Genomic DNA, 23,096 nt, shown 5'->3' with positions numbered 1-23,096 from the left:
AACTATTGTAGCTTTGTTCTTATTAGCTTCTAGTTACCTGGTGAGTGCATGTTCATGTCTCTTTTCTCTTTGAAGTTGCCCATCTTTCTTTGGTGTTTGGACAGGTCACTCTGGAACCTCAGTTCTGCAATAGATTCTAAAAGAGTCATGAATTGGAAGTTACTCCAGCTATTTTTTACTTTTTATTTTAATTTTTTTAAAGATTTTATTTATTTATTTGACAGACAGAGATCACAAGTAGACAAAGAGGCAGGCAGAGAGAGAGACCGGGAAGCAGGCTCCCCTTTGAGCAGAGAGCCTGACGTGTGGCTAGATCCCAGGACCCTGAGATCATGACCTGAGCCAAGGCAGAGGCTTTAACCCACTGAGCCACCAGCGCCCCCAAGCTATTTTTTAAATAAAGGTGGAAGTGATGTTCTTTCCTGCTCTTTACACTCTAGGAAGAGTACTAGAAGACCTTAATGAGTTATTTTGTATTCTTTTTTTTAAATAACAGGTCTTCAAACATTGGTGTGAATTTTTCACTTAGGGCATATCTCAATTTGGATTAGCCATATTTTTTAAAAAAAGATTTTATTTATTTATTTGAGAGAGAGAGAGGGAGAGAGAGCATGAGAGGGTGGAGGGTCAAAGGGAGAGGTGGACTCCCCGCTGAGCCAGGAGCCTGAGGTGGGGGTTGATCCCAGGACCCTGAGATCATGATCTGAGACAGAGGCATAGCTGACTGAGCCACCCAGGCACTTCAGGATTAGCCATATTTGAAGATCACAAAAGCCACATGCAGTTAGGGACTTCCATATCAGACAGTCTTAAATGTATAGATATTGAATATATTACACATAATAATCATGATATGACTATTTTAAAATTAATGTGACTGGACTTCATCTTACCATCAGTGAAAAGTTTTTATTTCTTCTTCAGGTTTTTTGTTAGTGTTCTTAGTATTTCTAAGTGTGCCTTTGATCAGAGCATAGAAGAAAACCCAATGTATATTATTCTAAATGTATACCTTACCTCCATTACTTTTTTTAATAAGCCTGAAGATATTCAGAATGTTCACAGTATATAGTTGAAATAAAAATTTGATCAATAGAGCATTTTTAGCACATATTTTGGTATTTATCTTTAAGCCTAACTTCAGTTTCTCCATGCTGAGATCTTTATCACTATTCAATGCCAAAATAACAATATTGCTTTTTGTCCACCAGAAGCAAGTTGCAAGTTATTATGAATCAACTGATTTGCTCAAATAGCAACACCAATCAAAAATCCTTTTACAAATGCATCAGTTTTGACTTGTGCCAGATGTATAAATAAGAATTTGAATGCCTAATGTAGAATCCAAATGAGAATGTTGAAGGAGTCTATAATGGCAGAAATGTAAGATGTCTTACAGTTTATTTTATTAAATTCATTAGTTTCCAGATAAAGTACATTTTTTCAGGCTATTTATTTATGTAACATTTGTAACTCTGATCTTAAAGCCTATCCATTTTAATACAATTTTGTTCATTTTGCTTCATATACTGTACTGTTTTCTGCCTTCCTCTGTTTCAGTATGAGAGAAACCGATGGAGAAAAACAGTTTCAGAAAAATCGGTTCTAAGATTCTCTCTTTCTCTTCCCCCCAAAACCTGCAATGTGTTCCAAATTCTGCTGTTTTGGTGGTCAATAATGACATCTTTTTTATTTCTCATATTTGCAATGGTCTGATAAAGATGATAACATGTATGTTTATTTCACAAATAACCCTAAATACAGTATAATTGAAGAATCAATCAATTAAAGTTTTGAGATAGCTGTGAATCATAGAAAGGTCTGAAGTAAGCCAACAGAGATGGGGCACAGATTATAAATGTCCATGCTAGTTCTGGTTCCTAACACATACATCCCCAAAGATCTCAGATAGAAAGTCAATCAACATGAATTCACATGAAAAGTTTAGGTGGCTAGTTTAAATAAGTTAATTAACATGATGATGCTTTTGTGACTAAAGGCTTCAATTTCTTCTGAGCCTACTCTTGTGTTTCCTAGGCCCACCATACCGAGCTGCGCAGGACTAAACTTTGTTGATTATGGTAACTTATCATTTTGGTGGAATGGTGCCGGTCTGATTGGAATGGATTTTTAAAAAGAGAAATAAAACGACTCTGGAGGAAAAAAGTACGAATAGCTCTTTTGAGGAATTTTCCTAAAACCAAACAAAAAAAAAAAAAAAAAAAAGAAAAAGAAAAAATATAGTAGTAGCCATGGGGCAAAATATGGTCAAGAGTTCTTTTCCTAAACATGGGAGAAGAAAGAGCATCTTTGCACACTAATGGGAATGAAACACAAAGAGAGAGATGGTGGAGGACAGACAGAGGAGAGTTACTGCAGAAGTTGAGAGCAGATGGAATAAGGTACACATGTGGATGGACCAGCTTGAAGATGCTTGGATACTATAACCAGGCTAATGGCAGGGGGATAGAAGATGTGGGTCCTGATGCTGGCAGGTGGGTAGGGAAGTGCAGTCTGGGGACACTAGAACTTATCTTCTGATTGTTTCGTTTTCCTTAATGACTCAGAAACAAGGATGTCAGCTGAGAAGAGGGATAGGGAAGATAGCTAAAGGGGTGGGGGTGAAAATAAAGGAAAAGGGATGAAATAGACATCTAGGAAAGAAGAAGACAAAATGGATAAGGGATGATTTATAATATTAGAGGCCTTTAGCACTAAAGCCCATATCCATTTCAACTCTAGGCCCTGTACATTTTAACTAATAAATCATTCCCAAATCCATCCACTTCTCTCCATTCCACTACAGCCCCAGTCCAAACTACCACTGCCCCCTGCCTAAAATATGATGTCGGCTTCCTCACTGGCTTACACACATCCACTCCTGCTCCTCACAAAGACATTCTAAGTGTTGCAACTGGGATCATGTTTTCAAATGAGTTTTGTTCATGTTACCACGCTGTTTAAAACTCTCCAAGGACTTTGGGGGTAGAAACAACCCGTCCAAGAGCAATGTCACCTCAACTCCTTGTTTCTGCCTCCTCTTAGCAGTTTAAGAACAATGGCTTTTCTCAGTTGTTCTAAGGAACAGTGTGTCCTCATTGAGCAGGGCACTGTAAATGCTGCCTAGAAAATCCTCTTCTGGCCTTACTTATTTTATTCCTAATTTTTCTTCATATTTCAGTTGAATCATCACTTTCTCCAGGAATGTGTCCTTGCTCTTTAATTAATTCAGCTTCCCTTTTATATGCTTCTAGAATACCACGTAGTTTTCACAGTCATAAATTTGAATTTAATTATGGAATTATTTGATTATGTCCCCTTTTAGACTGGGAAGCTCTAAGAGGGTTAGCATTATGTTTGCCTTTTTTTTAAAAAAATACAGACTACATTTGCTTTTGCTCACCAGTTTATCTCTAAATAGTTAGCACATATTGTCTAGCATAAATAGACTTCAATAAATATTTGTCAGATGTTCAATATAGTGATTCAACATTCCCATACAACAACCAGTGCTCATCATGACAAGTGCACTCTTTAATTCCTATCACCTATTTCACTCGTCCCCCACCCCCTTCCCCTCTAGTAACCATTATTTTGTTCTCTACAGTTAAGAGTCTATTTCTTGGTTTGTCTCTCTTCTTGTTTTTTTTTTTTTTTTTTTCCCTCTCCTTTGCTTTCTTGTTTTGTTTCTTAAATTCCACATTTGAGTGAAATCATATGGTATTTGTCTTTCTCTGACTGATTTATTTTGCTTAGCATAATACTTTCTAGCTTCATCCATGTCATTGCAAGTGGCAAGATTTCATTCTTTTTTATGGCTGAATAATATTATATATATACCACATTTTATCCATTCATTAGTTGATGGGCCTGGGTTATTTCTATAATTAAGGTATTGTAGATAATGTTGCTGTAAACATCAGGGTGCATGTCTTTATGAATTAGTATTTTTGTATTCCTTGGATAAATACCCAGTAGTGCAATTGATGGATTATAAGGTAGTTCTATTTTCAACTTTTTGAGGAAGCTCTATACTGTTTTCCAGAGCAGCTGTACTAGTTTCCATTCCTACCAACAGAGCAAGAGGGTTTCCCTTTCTCCACATCTTTGCCAACACATGTTGTTTCTTGTGCTTTTGATTTTAACCATTTTGAAAAGTGTGAGGTAAGATCTCATTTTTGTTTTGATCTGTACTTCCCTGATGATCAGTGTTGAGAATTTTTCATGTGTCTGCTGGCCATTTGTATGTCTTCTTTGGAAAAATGTCTGTTCATGTAAAGATACTGAGTCTTAAGGAAATAAATTCTCCAGAGTTACACAGCTGATATGTAAGCCAGACAGATCTGACTCTAGAGCACATCCTGTTACTCTGAATTGTGATTTTTACCAACTTGTTCATTTGTTGCTTTTGTGTCTCCCTTTCAGCCTAAATAGATTTATGTTTATTTGGAAAAGACTTCAACTTGTAAAATACACCCAGTTAACTCAAAATAATTTGCTTTACAGGTACATGTTTTAGGGACATACTATTTTCAAAAGATGCATATGTCCTTCTTGGCATGATGTTCTGGGTTTTATTTGTATTAGAATATATTTTTATTCTGTACATCTATTTCTGTCATAGAATAAATGAAATAAAAGCCAGAAAACCATTAGTGTTAATAGACTTCATTCATTATCCCAATATAAAGTGAAAAAAGTAGGAAAGTAATGTTTCAGGTTTTATATTGTAGATAAATGAATAGTGATGCTAAAATTTAAAGTTATATATTACTATAATAAATCTGTGTTTCATCTCTAATATAATTTTATGAAACTGGTTTGTCATCAATGAATGGGATTTTCAGCCCTCAATGTACCTGTCAACTATTTAAAGCAAGAGAACATTAAAGTACTGGCTCAATAATTTATATTTTTAATTTTGAAGTTATCAAACCAATAAATTCCTCCTAGGCCACTTTACTTGGAAAACACCATTCTTTATGCATTTTTAAAGACTTAGTAAACTCCAAGTCATTTAGAGAACTGCACGCTACCCACAGAATACTATTGTGAGCAGACCCTCCTTTTCTTGTACATAAGAACATAACAGGGTCACCTTTTGCAACCACTAATTACCCCAGGCAGCAGCAGTCAGAAAATTTGTGACTGAGGCTGCTTTCACTACCAGAATCTATAGCATTGTATTTTCATGAAGGTGAATTCTGATTAAGCTGTGTGAATTCCCATTACAGGCACCTATCAGGACTGAGAGGTACCAGGCCTATAAGTCTTCTGAAATTCATTATTAAGGGAAGCAGCAGTAAGTAAACACTTGACCACATTGGGTTCTATTAGATATATTTTTGAGTGAATGGAGCCACAGGGATATTGCATTAGCTGTAATGATAGGTCTTGGCTAAGTAACCTCAGTCCACATTTCCCAAATGGCTAATTGCTCTTACACAGTCATTTCATAAATGCTCATTGACTTATTTCCCTCACAAAGTGCACACTGAGTTTCCCCTTTTTGCTTTTGCATGCATACTCATAAATTTGTGATTCTGTTCACAAGTCATTGCCTCAGATTTGAAAGGGAAGCCCCATGACTTATAGAAAATGTAATATTTCATCAAGGATATGAGACATGTTCCTGGATGGATTTCTGACACCCCATGCCAGGCTGACCACAAGTCACTGCCCTGAGTTCTTTGTGTCAGTGTGAAAGCCAAAGTAAAATATTATCTTCAGAAAAGTAAGGCTCTACTGAACATTTTTTTAAAGATTTATTTATTTATTTGAAAGAGAGGAGGGGGAGGGGCAGAGGAGAGGGAGAGAGAGAATCCTCAAACAGAGTCCCCATTGAGTGTGGAGCCCAAAGTCAGTCTCCATCCCAGGACCCTGAGATCTTGAACTGGGCTGAAATAAAGAGTCTGATGCTTAACTAACTGAGTCTCCCAGGCACCCCTCCACTGAGCTTAATACTCTTACTAATAAAACTATTTGCACAGTTATAATTTAATGTCTAGATTTCTTCACTGTTTAAGCCATCTGCAGTTGCAAGGAGCCAGTTAGGATGTGTATTAACCCTTTCAGCTCACATTGATGGTTCTTTGTTCTTTTGCAGACCTTGTAAACCTGGTGATTGTCACAGGAAACCTAAGGCAATCAAAGGCCAGTCTTTGGTATTCAAAATGTGTTTTGTTTTGTTTTAAATCTCTCAAGTTAAAACCAAAACTCTTTAATCCTTCAGATGTGCTCTCAGAGTAATGAGACACAGGTCTCTGGTTGATGGTGTGCCTCCCAGTCTGCTGTGCTCACCCAGCCATCACCCAAAAAATTGAAAAATAAGGGGACATGTGTCTTCTCCACTGGCCCATCCTTCCTAAATCTCTTCTAGTTCTCTAGCCTAGGACGACCCATTTGCTGTTTAAGTCAAGAGTTTGATGAGGTGTGCCTGGGTGGTATAGTCTGTTAAGCCTCTGACTCTTGATTGGGTCAGATCATGATCTCAGTGTCTTGAGATCAAGCCCCTCATTGGCTTCGTGCTCAGTGTGGAGCCAGCTTGAGATTGCTTCTCTCCCCATCTCTCCCCTTCCCCTACCCATGCATGCTCTCATTCTCTCTAAATAAGTAAATAAATAAAATCTTTAAAAAGTTAGGTGAGCTGTTTCTGATTCACTGCAAAGAGTGGAAGAGTCATTTGGTTTTGAGCCAATATTTTATTTTCCAATGCTTCTGTAAATAACAGAATTGATGCAAGACTATGTTTAGGAAATACAAAATAATCATTAGAAAAGTATGGTCAGAAAGGAGAAATCGTTAAGTATTACCTCTGTGGCTGGGCTACACACATCATTGTGGGCACTTCTTACCACCATTTTGAGTGGGAGAAACTACCAGGTTTTTTTCTCCCTAAGAAAAAAGTTTATCCTCACTCATGTCTCCAGTAAATGAACATTCTCTGGTTGGTTGGTTTTGTTTCTGTTTTTTTTTTTTTTTTTTTTTTTCTTTTTCATGTTTGTCTCTCTCACAGCAATCCTTGCATGTTGTCTTTATGTCTTTCCCCATAACATACTTCTCAACCTGTGTTTAGGAGTTTCTGAAAATATTCTAGTGGGTCTAGGAGGGTTCTATGAGAAGTTTTACATTTTACTTTTTAATTATAAAAAATAAAAAATACATATCATAAAAATACCTTGAATCATCACAGTCATTTTATAACCTAACTGTGCCAAATATATATCTGCATTTACTTATACAAATGTGGTTGTTCCATGTTAATTAAAACTAACTGATATATCACAATGTTCTGTACAAATAAAATTTTCAAAGGAGTTCAAATAGAGACAAACAGCGAGAGAATTTGTCCTCACCCATTCTTGGGTGTAGAGGCATGTCAAATTAGAAACAGAAAGCCTGCACTGTGACAGTCAGGGCCATACTCACGTTGTGGGGGAATATATTTGACAGATCCCATATTTATAGGTAGAAGGAAGTCTAAACAGTTTGTTTACAATACATATTAAGCAACAAAAACTTATTTTGCCCTTGATTTCTTTTTTTTTTTTTTAAGATTTTATTTATTTGACAGAGAGAAGGAGAGCACAAGCTGGGGGAAGAGCAGGAAGAGTCAGAGGGAGAAGCAGACTCCCCACTGAGCAGTGAGCCCCATGCGGGGCTCAATCCTGGGACCCTGGGATCATGACCTGAGCCAAAGGCAGACACTTAACCGACTGAGCCACCTGGGTGCCCCTTAGCTCTAGATTTCAATGGTAATTGTTTTATATACTGTAGTTGGTGCTCCTGACTACAGATCTCATATCTACAACTACTTCTCTTCCTCTTTCATAGAACTTGATTATGTCAGCCCTCTTGTCCCACTGCATGGCTGCACTCCAATTCCTACCCCTTTCAGCATAAACATATAAAAACCACAAATACTGAAGTACCACATCTTGAAGTTAATTTGATGCTTTGTCCTGTACTTTAAAAGAACAATAATTGATTTAGAAAATAAACACTTGAAGTTAAGCATACCAATTCTTATAATATACTACTCATGCAAGTATTCAATCTCTGCAGGAATATTATTAAAGCAGACTTGGATTACATTGTTCTACTTACTACTATAGCCAACTTTGATTTTAGGTTAAGCAAAATAATGTCATCTTTTATATTAAATTCATGCTGTTAATACAAATTTCTTTGGCATCATTGTTGTGCTTGTATTTGTTCATTAGTTTTGGTTTTGAAATTATGCAAATCCCATACACAAAATGACTTTAAGCTTATTTAAGCAACTGGCAAGCTTAAATGACAATCTATCTATTCTAAATCATACGGATTTCTCTTAGAAAATATACTATGATGGTTAACGACGTAGAATATAGAGGGAGATACCTTTATCTGAATCCTAACTTCACCACATGGAAATTGTGTGACACTCAGAAAGTATATCAACTCCTCTAAGAAAAGAGACTAATAAATACCAGCACTCCCTTCATTTGTTATTAGAATTGCTTGAGTTGATAGGCAGGAAGGACTTGGCTCGTGGTGCATGCAAGTGTTAGCTTTACTCTTATCATTATTATTATTTTTCTCATTGTATGAGCAGTGATTGGGATGGATATTTACCGAAGGTGATGGTCTTGAACTGATAACTATAAAGGAACAATTAAAAAAATTGGATGTTTGCAATTTTATACCTCAAGAAGCTACTTTAAGACCAATCATTCTGCTGTGATCCTCAGGTACTCATTGTCCTAGTCTGTTCAGCCTGCTTGTAACAAAATGCTACCGACTGGGTGGCTTATAAACAACAGACACTTGTTTCTCACAGTTCTGGAGTCTGGAAGTCCAAGTTCAAGGTGCCAGCATATTCCAGTGAAGACCTTTTTCTGGGTTGCAGACTTCTTGTTTTGTCCTCACATAGAAGAAGATGCTGGGAGCTTTTAAGGGCCTCTTATAATAGTACTAATCCCATTTATGAAGCCTTCCCCCCATCACCTAAGAACCTTCCAAAAGTTCCACTTCTTAATACCATCACATTAAACATTAGGATTTCAACACATGAATTTTGGAAGGGAAACAAACCTTTTTTTTTTTTTTTTAAGATTTTATTTATTTATTTGACAGAGAGAAATCACAAGTAAGCAGAGAGGCAGGCAGAGAGAGAGGAGGAAGCAGGCTCCCCGCTGAGTAGAAAGCCCGATGTGGGGCTCGAACCCAGGACCTGGAATCATGACCTGAGCTGAAGGCAGCAGCTTAACCCACTGAGCCACCCAGGCGCCCCAGGAAACAAACTTTTAAACTTAGCACTAGCCAAGTTTCCAGTCTGTGTATAAAACTACATGTATGGCCAACCATTAACTTACCTTCTCATAATTTTTTTTTAAGATTTTATTTATTTATTTGACAGACAGAGATCACAAGTAGGCAGAGAGGCAGGCAGAGAGAGAGGAAGGGAAGCAGGCTCCCTGCTGAGCAGAGAGCCCGACTCAGGACTCGATCCCAGGACACTGAGATCATGACCTGAGCCGAAGGCAGCGGCTTAACCCACTGAGCCACCCAGGCGCCCTCATAATTTTTTTTTTAAATTAATTTCTGGTGCTTTGTCTTTGGCTTTTACCAAGGGTTGACATTTCGATAACCATATTTCTTTACAATAAGTGCTAGGTTATTTATGAGCTCTTATACTCCTACATGCCAGGGATTTTCTTGGAAGGCATGATTCAAACTCATTTTTTAGAAAAATTAGAAATTTGTAGTTGAATCTATGAATAATTACTCCAGATTAGCTTTGGGGACCTTATACCTTAGTTTGGTCACCTGAGCATAACATATCTTACAGCTCTGCTCTGCCCAGTGATTTATACAAACAACTTAAGTTTGAATTTATGCATGTTCCCTGGAAATGGAAAGTGATCTACTACGTGGAAATGAAGGTCTCATTGGCATGTTTTTTTACTTAGCTTGTATCAGTTCTTCTACAGATATTCACTGTAAAACTGAGAGTTGTCCATGGGGAAGACTTTCATTATCCTCTTCATCCAGTTCTTGCCCTTGTTTGGCTAATTTTCAAAATGCCAGCCAGATAGATAATTTTTAAGAGACATTACTAAAACTTCTTCTGTCTATGCTATAAGATCACTATTTTTCTAAGTATCTTGAGGACCAAAATTAGTTGGTTCATGAGAAAACCTTATAAGGGTGCCTGGGTGGCTCTGTCCATTAAGCAGCTGACTTTCAATTTTGGCTCAGGTCATGATCTCAGGGTGAGATCAACCACTGTGTTGGGTTCCTCACTGGGTGTGGAGCCTCCTTAAGATTCTCTCTCTTTCTGCCCCTCCCCCACTCACACCCTCTCTCTCTCTAAGAACAAAAAACAAAAATAAAAAAATTTAAAAAAACAAGAAGTCCTTACAGCTGATATCTTAAAGTACAGTGAACATCAATTTCATTCAAATTAGGACCCTAGAGTTTTAATTGTGAGTGGTAATTCTACAATATTTCAGTGTTAAACTAAATTGATTTATAGTAGGAATCTTACTTGACTTGGAGAAATATTAAAGAAATCTGGGGGACCTGGGTGGTTCAGTTGGTTAAGCAGCAAACTTTGGCTCAGGTCATGACCATAAGATCCTGGAAATGAGACCTGCATTGGGCTCATTGCTCAGCAGGAGCCTGCTTCTCCCTCTCCCTCTGCCTTTTGCTCCCCCTGCTTGTTCTTTCTCTCTGTGTCAAATAAATAAATAAATAAAGTCTTAAACAATAGATTTTAAAAAAGAAATCTTAGGCGTTTCTTCAAAATTCAGTGGGGAAAATGTTAGTTTTTGTTCCCCAAATTCTTTGAGGTCAGGGAATGTAGTTTGAAGTGTGACTACAAAAAATTGCCTTATTCACTTTTCTAACTATGCAAATTTCCCTTTTTCATAGTTATTTGTTGATGACAATTTGCATAAATCCTACCTGAAGATGTCAGACATCCATTAAATATTTATTAATGAATTGCTGAGAAAAATTAACATCTATCTCTTATTTCTTTTATGAATATTTCATGTAGACTATTGCTGTACTCTTAGTTCTTAATATCTTTGAGCTCATTTTAATTGCGGAATTGCATTTGAGATTTAAAAAATAAGCTAAGTCAACTATTGAAAACAACTTAAATAATATGATCTATAAAAAGAGCTACCCTCTATTCTCCAAGAGGCATATCAGACAATTTTGTTATTTATACTAGGTCTTTTTTTTTTTTTTAAAGATTGTATTTATTTATTTGAGAGAGAGAGAGAGAACAAGCATGAGAGAGAGAAAGCATGGGCAGCGGGAGGGGCAAAGGGAGAGGGAGAAAGAGACTCCTCGCTGAGCAGAGAGCCAGATGTGGGACACAATCCCAGGACCCTGGGATCATGACTTGGACAGAAGGCATCCGCTTAACCTACTGAGCCACCCAAGTGCTCTATACTAAGTCTTTTACAAAGGATTTGAAGTCATTTGTATAATATGTGGATTTTACAAGGAATGATGAAGTAACGAAGGAGTTGGAGTGAAGGGAACTTCCAGCAAAATAAATGATAGTGAGGAATAAAGTTGCCACCCAACTATTTATAGCATAATGGCCTTTAAAATTGCTAGAAGTGGGACTGGAGTATCTTTCTTTAGTACGGGGGGTTAAATATTATGTATTATGAAACCAAAATCCAATCACAATATTCTTTCTCAATAAAACACTATGAAGATGAAACTATACATGAGAACTTAAAATTACTAAGCCTCAAATAAACAGCATCCATTTCCACAAGAATATTGAAGAGACTCACACCGCTTACATGTTAATTCACTTATAAGGATTGGTATTGAACTGGTGACATAAGAATCTAGATTGAGAAAACGTTCTACTATATCCTATTCAGCTTTGCAGCTTTAGTGAGCATATATTGATAACTCAATAAACATTCCTTGAAGGAATGAATGAATATAGGAATCAGTGAATTAAGAGAGGAATGAATAAAAGAAAAAATATGGCTCTCTGGGGATCCTGATGACTTCTTAAACTTTGGGTCACTGTGAAAAAAAATCCAAAAGTGTTTTTCTAGCTGTTTCATTTTTTAATATGCAGAAATCTCAGAATCAGATTGTGAACTTAGATCAGTGACGGTGGCTTATTCAGCATTTATCTTTCCTCCTACCCTTGTCCTTCAAAAAATAGCAGCTGTCATCAAAAACAAAATAAAACAAACAAAAAACCCTCCTACTCTATGCCAGGTGCTTTTCATTTATCTCACTCTCTTAGCTCAGGATGTCATGACAAAATACCATAGACTGAATAGCTGGAGCAACAGAAATGTATTTTCTCATGTTCTGGAGACTAGAGATCAGGGTGCCACCATGGTTGGGTTTTGGGGAGAGTTCTCTTCCTGGTTTGCAGACAGCTGCCATGTTGCTATGTGCTCCCATGACCTCTTCCTTGGGTGTACATGGGGAGAAAGAGCAAGCTCTCTGATGTCTCTTCTGTATGGGCACTAATTCCATCATTAGAACCCCACCCTTATGACCTCATCTAACCCTAATTATCTCCCAAAGTCCCCATTTCCAAATACCATTACGTCAGGGGGTAGGGTTTCAATGTGTATTTTGTAGGGATACAAATGTTCAGTCCCTAACACTTAATCTTCATGGGACCCTGCAAAGAGAATCTTACTGAAGAAAACGAGCATGAAGTTGGGATTTTATATATTTGTATCATTCGTTTGCTTAACTATAATTGAGATTTTATTAGGAGCTGACGTGAACAGGCCCTAGAATGCAAATTTACTCTGAGCATACTCCCCAGCTTGATAAATATGTTAAACTAGAATGTTAGTGTAATATTTTGACATGAGAACATTACTGACAAGCAGATAATGGTTGACTTGACAGATTAGTAAAAACTGCCCCGGTATGAAAAGTGAAGTAGATCGAAAGTACCAATGAATGAATTTATTCCCTGTATTTTCCACATAAGGAAGCTTCACTAATTACCTGCCAGGTTTTCTGCTAGCCTTATGGAAGAAATGAGAAAATTATGCCCGAGGGGTGGACTTATATCCTTGGATGAGCAATAACCTACAGAAAATTCACCACAGAAGCTTGATGAAGCTACTGGAGCTTTTCCGGTTCACAGCCAGAGTTCGTCCGACAGGACACTGTCAACTCCTTGATCTGCTTCCATATGACCACACTGTATGGTTGTGGAAAATGCATTTTCTACGGTATCAGGATACCCGTATTTAAATCCTGGTGCTACCATTTCAAAACCTACAGCCAGTTACTCGGTTACACTGAGCCATCATTTTCTTGTAACAAAATATTCCTCAGGGTTCTCGTTCACTCAACAAAATAAAATTCAATGAAATAAAAATAAAAATAAGAGCTAAAATTTATTTAATGCTTCCTGTTCTAGACAAGGTGCTTATCATTTCACACACATAGGATGATCGTTCTTCTTCTGTGCACCTGTTCCTTCCCTGAACTTGCCGTGCCTTCCTGTAGGTGGAGTATACTTCCCTGTTCTGGCAATTCTGTGTGGCTAAAGGCATGTATTTATTATATAACGTCCAAGCAGACACCTGAAATGAACCTTTGCCCCTTAGGTCAGCCTCCTGCAATTTCTGCCCTTTGCCATGAGAAAAGCAGGTCTCAGTGGCTACTCTTTCAGTCTGACACTTGAAATGTGACACGTGAAATCTAGCATTGCTCAGAAGAGCCACAGCCAGCTGGAGCTCTCATATAATACGTTCTGCTAATGAGTATTTATCGCTGTAAGGCAATGAGGGTTTGGGGTTGTTCTCTGCTACGACGATCCCTTGAAGCCAGTTGTTGCTATAGCAATTCCTAAAATACGTGTTGTTGGCTTTAAGGCCACGTGATGGACAACCAGAAAATACTTCCAGATACCGGTTTACTTCTTGTTACTCCCTGGGATGCCACACTATTTAAACAGCATTCTTTTCAATTATACTTTAATTTCTGAAGGGTGAGTGGTTGCTATTCAAATGGTAGATTATGTTAAGTTTCATTTTATCATTGGTTATTGGTAGTACGGAGAAATATTATTTTTTATAAATAATATATAGTACTTTTATCATTTTATATTGTTGGCTAATTATCTTTCATTAGTGTAAATGTTTTTATGTTACAAGTAATGGATACTTTATCTCTTCACCTCTAACCTTTATAAGTCATTTAATTTCCTGGCCAGTTCTGTTAAACAGTAGTGGTGATAAGGGGCATCATTATCTTACTTCGGACCTCAAAATAAATGTATTTAAATCTATATATTTGTTTAAACATATTTATATAATTTTTTAGATAACTTTTATAAGTAGAAGGATATTCTTAACTAGTTTTTAAATTTTTAGACATGGAAATGGAATTATTTTATTATTGTAATAAATGTTTTTTTTCTTTAAGGAAATTAGACCAATATGAGTATAAAAAAAAGCTGGGTGAGGGAAGAGTTGCAGTGGGAGGTCAAGGAGTCACTGAGGACTTCACTCTGAGGCGCTGAAATGAGTCTCCCAGTCTCTCAAGTTCGCCTAAAAATTCCAGTGATTGCTGCCTCAAGCTTTGTGTCTTGGTCTGTAGTAGCCAAGTAGGAACTTGTGAAGAAATCTTTGAAGCCATGGTATTTGGCTGCCGCAACCTCCCTGGAATAAAAACCTCTTCTCCAGTTCATTTTCCAAATACTGTGCAAGATCTCCTTGGCAAGCTCTGACCTAAAGCTATGTGGGGAAGAGGGTTCTGGAAAATGAGGTTCCTAGTATCTGCACTGCACAATAATCCTTAGAAGAGAGGATAGTACACTCATGGTCCAATTGGCTGAAAAAATATAACTAAACTATTAAGTATGTATACCACACATAAATACTCTTTGGAAGAAATCTCAGAGGATGAATTCCACTAAGAAGGGTAGGAATTTAGGAGAAAGTTATGGGCTATGGGAAGTAAGAATAGGTAAAAGACTTAATAATAATTATCACTATAAGCATTAACAATGACAAAAAGTCATTGGCAAGGACAAGTGTTTAGCTATGGAAATTTTCATTCAGAATTCAAGACAACTTCCAATATTAATGTTTGTTTATTTAATACAATGCTACTTGTATAGTAGTTATTGCTTATCAGGCAAATATTAATTTAACTCTTATGACAATTTTTAACTCTTTTTTTTAAGATTTTATTTATTTATTTGACAGAGACACAGAGAGAGAGGGAACAAAGCAGGGGGAGTGGGAGAGGGAGAAGCAGGCTTCCCGCTGACCAGGGAGCCCGATGTGGGGCTCGATCCCAGGACCCCAGGATCATGACCTGAGCCAAAGGCAGATGCCTAACGACTGAGCCACCCAGGTACCCCGACAATTTTTAACTCTTATGACCATTTGAGGTAGGTAATACTATTATCCCCATTTTACAGATGAGAAAAGTAAGACCTAAAGAATGAATTGATATGTTCAAAGTCACAGTCTATGAACTGTGGAGCTGAGGTTTATACCCAGGCAGTTATTTCCATACAGTACCATTATTAACTACTGCTCTTCTACTTGAACGCCAAAATTTGGTGGAGGGAGAATGGAGAGACTAGAGGGAGTACAGATTTGCAGAAGTTCTTGCTTTTGTCTATGGGAAAACATGGCGAAGGAAGCATCATAATTTTGCTCTTTAGATCAGACAATTACATGAGTGACATGATTGAATTTGACCACCCCACAGCTGCAGAATTGACAAATTATATTTCTGACCACCCACCCACATTAACTTGCTATCATTAAGATTTAAAATTTAGAGCTTATAGAAATCAATGTGCCCATATGTGATTACTCTTGGTTTAGTGCACCATAGTAAGTGAGACAGACTCATGACTAGAAACATGTCTGATGGAAATCAACCCTTTTTGAACTATAGGGCAGCTCTCAAAGAATAGGATAATGTGATTTTGTCGCCAACCTCAGAACCTTTGACCAAAATGGCCAAATCCTAGTTGTTTTTGTGACCTCACCTGGATTCTAAAATCTCTGAAACTAGAACTAGATCTTGTTCCTCTCCCCTTCTTGCCACAGGTCTCAATGTGACACCTTGCAAGGGGTAAAGGAACTACAACAGTGAGAAAGCACTGAATTTCCAAAGTTCAAAGAATCTTCAGAAGAAGGATGATAAGAATGTTTTCATTTCCAGTTAAGTTATATAAAAGAGAATAACTCACACTGGAAAGAGAAGGACCAACCTCTCTTCAGTAGCATTTTGTAGGAAACACCACTAGGCCCCAGAATTATCTGGTCCATGAAATACAGTTACCCAGGACTCAGACCCACAAGTTTTGCTTCAGTATGTGTGGGTGGGAACTCCTTTTCCAAGAGATTCTGACAGATGTGCTTCATAAATTTCACTGAGGAACTCCTGTCATCTAAGAAATGTCACCTTGCTTTCAGTTATTACTGGATGGGGGTGGCAGGTGGTGATTGTCTTTCCCCCAAACCCACACAAGTCTGCAAAACCTTTCCTCCTGCCCCAGGATAGTTACTTGTCAGAAGGCCTTCCGTAGAATACCTAGTGACGTGCTGATTGATATTCCTTTAAACTGACCCACATATTTATTCTTTTTGTTGCTCTTTATTCTTCCTTGTGGTTATTTCCCCCAGATAGCTTGTGAATCTATTTATACTTGCTCCTTTTCTTTTGATTGCTGTTCAAATTTTACCTTTTTCAAAGCCTTCTTTCTTTTTTTTTGAATGTTAGACATCATGTGTGAAAAACTGTAGAGTTAATTTGAGATGCTCTGTGAACTCAAAAATTAATTATATTAAATTCTGCCCCATGAAAGTAGGGGTAGAATTTAATATAATATGGGATTGATCTGTTTGAAAGAGAAGCTTCGGTCTTTTTTTTTTTTTTTTTTAAGATTTTGTTTATTTATTTGACAGAGAAGGAGAGCACAAACGGGGGAAAAGCAGACTGGAGAGGGAGAAGCAGGGAGCCCAACACCCATGACCTGAGCCAAAGGCAAACCCTTAACTGAGCCACTCAGCGGCCCCATAAGAAGCTTCAGTCTTTTCAAGTCTTATCAATTCCGTTCCACTCTTACTGTTACAAATTAGTTTTTTGTTGTGTCTCTGAAAGCCAGTGTTCAGCTTCTTTGGCCCCAGTAATGTGTGATTGTTAAAAGCTTTGCTCAACTTCTAATATATATATAATGTTAACTTCAGGAGGAAAGCAACACTATGTGTTAAGATAACTACTGTGAACTTCCCTTCTTTCTGGAATCTTGGCCCCTTAGTCTTCATTGCCTTACCAGTATTCTGGCAAGGAACTATGTGTTTTGTTTTATATTGCAAAGTGGATGGTGGCTGGAATTCTCTCTGTGCAATCTTTTGAGGGTTAGGATGAAAATATCTTCCTACGAAGAAATTTACTTATTCTTTCTTCCAGTTGTCTGGAAGTGCTACAATCCTAGAATCATTTATTTAGAATTATTTAGAATTACTTGACTGAGGTGTTTGTTTTTTTCTGTCACATATGAGGCCTGAAAACTCACAAGAGGACTGCATAATGGCTTCAGATTCTAGAATATCTTTTTCCCCTTTGTCTAGCATGATAATTGTTACTAGCTAATTTTTCTCACTGTCTCTTTCTGCAAAATGAGATTATTTCTCATTAGCTTGTGAACGTTGAAATTTCTTCTTAAAGGATGGAGTTACCCATTGGTCTGCCTACCGTATGCAGAACCTAATCTCTATCTCTGTTTGCTGTCACAATAAAAATTTGTCATCTTGAGCTGCAGAAAATACCCTCAGGATGACACTTGGCTTACGCACTTGCTTCTGCATGGAAGTTTGCTTTCCCTTTGTAGTTTGGTTTGGTTTTGGTGCCGTGTGTGTGCATTTGTTTGCCCCCGTATACATCTTACTTTCTTGCTCGATACCAATACTTTTAAAAACATAATTCTGAAAATATTTGAAGAACTTCAAATTGCTTTTAAGGGAAAAAAAAATAAGAAGTATACTATTGTTGTGTAAACAAAAGTCTGCTATAGCGTACGGAGGAAATTTAAGGAAATGTTATCTTTCTACAAGTGGTGTGCTTGTGGAGCATCTTTTTGTGGAAGGATGTATGCCAAAACACCCAAGGAGTGTTCTTTATCTCCTTCCCTGAGGCAACTTTAAGTCAACATTTTTCTTTTACTGATAACTTTTTTCTTATTTTTAATAGAACTTCTCTTAATGGACCTGTCATTCCATAACACACACATCTCAAAGATAGTATAATTTATTAAAGGATTAGAGAAATGCATGTACTTCTCTCTTTTATCCCCCAGGAAAAAAACTGAACTCAGCTAGTTCCTGGTCATTTTTTTTTTTCATTTTCCCAAAACTGTGGTTGAATCTAGAGCCATTTCATTCCATTTTCTTCATTATTCTGTGGAGCATTCTACTAGCAATAAGAGAGGAATAACAAACAGGAAAGGAAACCTGATTACTGTAGGCAATATATCTAAAGAAGATTTTTATTAAGAAAACCTATCAAAAGGCCAAGATATGGCATGATTTTTATGATTGTAAGAAAATCTCAGAGACAGGGCTCCTGGATGACTCAGTTGGTTAAACCTCTGCCTTCAGCTTAGGTCATGATCCCAGAGTCCTGGGATAGAATCAAGCTCCCTACTCAGTAGGGAGTCTGCTTCTCCCTCTGTCTCCCTCTGCCTCTGGCTGGTGCTTTCTCTCTCTTGCTCATTCTCAAATAAATAAATTAAAATAAAATCTTAAAAAAGAAAATCCTGGAGACATTTCCAAAAAGTTTAATACACAAGAGCTGTCAGTTTCCACTTTCACTACATGATTCTCCCAGTGGTGACTCAAGAAGTAGAACTCCCTACCTACTTGTCCCTCCTTTCTCACTTCATCCCCTCTAGTCTTGAGAATTTGCTTCCACCTCTAGAATCACCTAATGTCATTAATGTGCCTGTCTTATATATGAGCTGAAAGCAAACTGTGGGCTTTTAGGGAGTATAGGGTATATCCTGGGGCAGTGTAATTGGAAACAGCATGGGCATTATGAGGTCCTAAGAGGGAAAGTGGTTTAAAGGGTAAACAGCTGAAATTTATTGATAACCCTCATGCTTGATAAAGTCAATCAGTGCTAGGAGAACATCTCAGAACTAATGTAGTCAGAAGCTGTTGCTGTGCTCAAGTTTTCCGCTGTGATTCATGACATAGAAACAGAAATACAAGGTGCCTGGGTGGTTCAGTCCAGTTAGCATCCACTTTCAGTCAGGTGATGATCCCAGAGTTCTGGAATTGGGTCCCTCTTGGGGCTCCTTGCTCAGCAGGGAGTCTGCTTCTCTGCTCCTCCCCTGGCTCCTGCAGTCTCTCTCTCTCACTCTCTTTCTCTAAAATAGATAAATAAATAAAATTTTTTAGAAAAAGCAAGAGGAAAAAAAGAAACAGAACAACAAAAAAGACTGAATGAACCGTATGGAAAGCAATTCTAGGTATTCATTGGAGGAAAAAAAATCATTTTGTTGTCCTAGTGCTGAACAAGATTTAGGGTAATAACAATGGGGGGAATTACTGTGAGGTCTTCACCAAGTCAGTTCTGTACTTCAGAATCTGTTATGTGTTTCATCACACTCTTGGTTTCAAATTTCAGATCACTTAGAAATAGGTTCAGTAGGGGTGCCTGGGTGGCTCAGTTGGTTAAGCATCTGATTTTCCCTTGGGTCATGATCTACTGAGATCCAGGGATCTACTGAAAGCCGGGGATCCAGCTCTGTGCTCAATGGGGAGTCCGCTTGTCCCTCTCCCTCTGCCCTTCCCCCCATCTTGTGCTCTCTCTCTCAAATAAATAAATAAAATCTTTTTTCTTAAGAAAAAGTTTCTGCCACGCATATGAAATAAAGTGCTAAAAGAGGCTGAACAAAATACAGTTTTTAAATTTTTTTTCTCTCACACAATGAGGAATTTGAAAGTTGGTAATCAGAGCAAGTACATTAGCACCACATTCCCACAAGTGTTCCAGGCTTACTCTTGTTCTCATGGTTGCAAGATGTCTCTTTTCCCAATTCCCCAGATATCACAACTGTTTTCCAGAAGGAAGGAAGAAAAGCATGAGCTGGCTAAGCCTGTGCTTATTTTACAAAGTATTTCTAGAAGCCCACGCAATGACTTCTAGGTCCTGTTAGCCAGAACTGTTCCAATAGCTACCTCTATCTACAAAGAAAAATGAAAAATATGCAGTGTAGTTGTTGAGATTATCATCTAAACGAAACCACTATTCATTGATCGGGAATAAGGGAGATTGGATACCAAGTAATCAATGGAACACTCTGTGGTCTGCCTGGTATTCACTTCACTACCCAGTAGGGGCAATAATAGTATCCTGTATGATTGTTACTTGACCCAATATTTGTGATTCTCCTACAAGGCGTACTGTCAGAATAGTGTTTCCCGGCCTCCTTGAAAAGACGCATGGCAGTGGTTTTTGTTTTAGCCAACGGCATTGACTCAAGTGAGATGTGTCATTTCCTAGGGAAGACTAAGAGTGGATGTACATGTGCTACTCTGGTACAAAACTAGTAATATTCCCGACAATAGCTGCGACACCAGCCTGGGGCCTTGATAGGCGCGGAGCATGCGGCTTGCATGTGGCATCAAGCCACAGAGATTCGAGGGTTCCTCTTTATTACCCCTTTCTCCAGCCTACCATGACTGTTGCCTTCTAGCACTAGATTCTAGAGAGCAGCTTCTAGCACTAGATTCTAGAGAGCAGCTGGTTGTTTTTATTTCTTCATCATTTTATCCTTTATGTCTCTTTATCCTTTCTCTTCCCTTTCTGTCATTAGTCCCCCCCTGCCACCTGCCCCTCCATCACCTTCCCCCATCATCCCAGCCTTCTCTTTCCAAGGGAGTAGCACTTCAAAATAATATCTAGTTCCATTTTGATACTGAAGCTAAAAGCTACTTCCCCTGAGCTATGGAATAAGCTAGCATAACATAGAGTGGTTCTGTCTTCCTTTCCATAGGTTATGTTAAGGCAGTAAGCCTTGACCAGCCAAGTGCTCTCTTCAGGGTCTCATTGCCTTTTCCTTTTTTTCAGTTTTCTTTTCAGTCTGTGGATAAGAATGAAGACTGATATAAAAAGAAGTTTCTACTAGGCAATTTTGTTACTCGATTAAACCTGACAGAAACTCAGCACGTAAATGATGGTTTTCATTTAAATTTCTATGGTACCCAGCCAAGAATACAAAGGATAAATAAGAAGATGGATGCCAGATCACAAATGTTTTAAGTCCTGAAATGCTACCGAAATGACATGAAAGTGCATATTTCGTGAAGCTTCACACATTCCACTTAGAATAGGCTTAATTGGCTATATATTGCTATATTTAGATGTCATGATTATGGTGTGTTTTTTAAATTAGAGACAAGTAATAGGTTCTGTTGGTAAGAAAGTTTTTATGATGATTACATCTCACAGAGATGATATAAATCATCCACATGTGTCCTGTATAGAAGCAAGACACTGTGTAGTAATTAGGTCATAATGACCAGATTTGTAGGGAGTATATTAAGTGCATGTTAATGGTGAAGGGTGAGCAAGACTTAGAAATTGGAACTAATTTTTGAAAGTTTAATTAGGTTAATTCAAGGAGTGTGATGGAATGAAGATTAGGAGATAAAGATCCTTTTCGTACCATTCTCTAAAGGTTTAGGAGTCCTTTAAGTAAGACATATTTCTCTCTCTGTCTTAGACACCTCTCCACTGATTTTCAGGGAGGTACATTCATTTTCTCAAGAGAAAAATAACCTCTCTAAAATCAGGGTGAATTTTCCCTAGCAAAAATAGGTATTAGAAATAATATATTAGAAATAATCAGAAATTATACCATTTGTAGTTGACACTTGTTATTTTTGTTCATTTGTTTATTGTCCTTTCCAGATGTCTATCTTTATTCTGTGGAGCTGTCTCTGCCCCCCCATGTAGTTCTTGTGTACTAGTCAGTCCCCGTGCTCAAGGGCAGTTCACTATAAATTAACTACTGTTGGATTTGATCTGTTAATGTTTTATTATATATTTATTTAAGATTTTTTTTATTTGAGGGGCACCTGGGTGGCTCAGTGGATTAAGATTTTATTTATTTGAGAGAGAGAGCAGAGGGAAGGATGGAGGGAGAGGAAGAAGCAGACTCCCCACTGAGCAGGGAGCTCAACATAGGGCTTAATCCTAGGACCCTGGCATTGTGACATGAGCTGGAGGCAGAAGCTTAAGTGAATGAGCCTCCTGGGAGCCCTGATCTGCTAATATTCTGTAAGTATTTTTTCATCTATTTACATGAGGCCTGATGGTCTTAAATATTTTTCTGTTTTTAAATAATATCTATCAGATTTTGGCATTTACTGTTATATTGGTCTCACAGAGTGAACTGAACATTTATTCCTCTAAATCATCTGGGCAAGATTAGCTATTTCCTTCTTGAATGTTTTTTATATAATTCACCACTGAAACCATCTGGGCCTGGAGTTCTCTTTTCTGAGGCTTTTGATAAGAAATTAAATTTCTATAATAAATATAAATCAGTTTCTTCCTGTGTTGATTTGGTGAGTTGCATTTTTCATAATTGGTCCCTTTTTTCTAAGTTGTCAGATTTGCATAAAATTATTCATAGCGTTATTTTATTAACTTCTAATTGTCTTTATTGATAAGCACACCATCGAAAGACTTTTTCCAGACTCCTTACTTTTTTAAATTTTAACCTTTTAACATTAATATCCCCTAGTCTATGATATTTATTCCTTCTCATTTTATGAGTTTTCTGAAAGAGTCTTGTCTATATCCATAATTTCAATAACTCTTTATATTAACAGTATCTAAGCCTGACTGCACTTGATGAACACCTGGATGCTTAAAAAAAAATACTACATTCTATGCTTCTTTCCAAATCAATTAAATTAAAATTTCTTGGGGGGAAGACCCATGTATTAGTGTACCCAACATCTCCCTAATGGTTCTAACATTCAGCTGTGGTTGAGAATCACTGCATTAAATGGATAAGACTCTACACTCTAATTTCTGCCCAGTAC

The sequence above is a fragment of the Lutra lutra genome, chromosome 2, assembly GCF_902655055.1.
Source record: "Lutra lutra chromosome 2, mLutLut1.2, whole genome shotgun sequence".
Lineage (NCBI taxonomy): Eukaryota > Metazoa > Chordata > Mammalia > Carnivora > Mustelidae > Lutra > Lutra lutra.
The sequence above is the reverse complement of the archived record's forward strand: the minus strand, read 5'-3'. Positions refer to the sequence as shown.